Source organism: Lampetra fluviatilis, chromosome 65, assembly GCF_964198595.1.
Source record: "Lampetra fluviatilis chromosome 65, kcLamFluv1.1, whole genome shotgun sequence".
Taxonomy (NCBI): domain Eukaryota; kingdom Metazoa; phylum Chordata; class Hyperoartia; order Petromyzontiformes; family Petromyzontidae; genus Lampetra; species Lampetra fluviatilis.
Genome location: NC_136339.1, coordinates 2,777,740 through 2,779,555, shown reverse-complemented (window position 1 = coordinate 2,779,555; position 1,816 = coordinate 2,777,740).

The following is a 1,816-nucleotide window of genomic DNA, read 5'->3' as shown; positions in this document are numbered from 1 at the left end:
ACTTGGACTTGCATAACAATGACTTTGTCCCACCTATGAGATGTGGACTCGAGTCATGTGACTTGGACTCGAGTCAGACTCGAGTCATGAATTTGATGACTTGCGACTCGACTTGGACTTGCATAACAATGACTTTGTCCCACCTCTGTTATATACTGGTTGAGGGTGGTAATTCTTTACCCACGTGACTTTAACGACAAAACCTAAGAATATAGTTCTTGAAAGCTCATCGGATTCCTCCAGCATTAATGCAAATTCTGATTCTGTAAAGTGTAAACAGTACCCGGGGGGGAGACATCGGCTGCATTTCGCCACGCTGGACTAAGGCATCAGGGGGTGGTGAGGGTTGCAGATTCAATATTAAAATTCGTGGTTAAGGTCTTGTCGAATTGATACCGACTATTGTACAAAGCGCCGCCTGTTTTATAACTGTAATTCATCTTCGTTTTTTCGGACAACGCACGCTGAGTTATGATTGATGGACGCGTTGAATTCGTCAGGTTGTAGAGGATTGTTTGCAATGTTATATTACGCATTTGTTTGCCATCATTACACAGAGTCTATGAGCAGTGTTGAGGCAGTGTTGGGTCTATGGTGCAGTGTTGAGTCTGTGGTGCAGTGTTGAGTCGATGGTACAGTGATGAGTCTATGGGCAGTGTAGAGTCTATGGTGCAGTGTTGAGTCTATGTGCAGTGTTGAGTCTATGGTGCAGTGTTAAGTCTATGGTGCAGTGATGAGTCTATGGTGCAGTGTTGAGTCTATGTGCAGTGTTGAGTCTATGGTGCAGTGTTAAGTCTATGTGCAGTGTTGAGTCTATGGTGCAGTGTTACGTCTATGGTGCAGTGATGAGTCTATGGTGCAGTGTTGAGTCTGTGGTGCAGTGTTGAGTCGATGGTACAGTGTTGAGTCTATGGGCAGTGTTGAGTCTATGTGCAGTGTTGAGTCTATGGTGCAGTGTTAAGTCTATGGTGCAGTGATGAGTCTATGGGCAGTGTTGAGTCTTTTGGTGCAGTGTTGAGTCTATGGTGCAGTGTTGAGTCTATGGTGCAATGCTGAGTCTATGGTACAGTGATGAGTCTATGGTACAGTGATGAGTGTATGGGCAGTGTTGAGTCTATGGGCAGTGTTGAGGCTATGGTGCAGTGTTGAGTCTATGGTACAGTGATGAGTGTATGGGCAGTGTTGAGTCTATGGGCAGTGTTGAGTCTATAGTGCAGTGTTGAGTCTATGGGCAGTGTTGAGGCTATGGTGCAGTGATGAGTCTATGGTACAGTGATGAGTGTATGGGCAGTGTTGAGTCTATGGGCAGTGTTGAGTCTATAGTGCAGTGTTGAGTCTATGGGCAGTGTTGAGACTATGGTACAGTGATGAGTCTATGGGCAGTGTTGAGTCTATGGTGCAGTGTTGAGTCTATGGTGCAGTGTTGAATCTATGGGCAGTGTTGAGTCTATGTGCAGTGTTGAGTCTATGGTGCAGTGTTGAGTCTATGGGCAGTGTTGAGTCTATGGGCAGTGTTGAGTCTATGATGCAGTGTTGAGTCTATGGGCAGTGTTGAGTCTATGGTGCAGTGTTGAATCTATGGGCAGTGTTGAGTCTATGTGCAGTGTTGAGTCTATGGTGCAGTGTTGAGTCTATGGGCAATGTTGAGTCTATGGGCAGTGTTGAGTCTATGGGCAGTGTTGAGTCTATGGGCAGTGTTGAGTCTATGGGCAGTGTTGAGTCTATGGGCAGTGTTGAGTCTATGGGCAGTGTTGAGTCTATGATGCAGTGTTGAATCTATGGGCAGTGTTGAGTCTATGTGCAGTGTTGAGTCTAT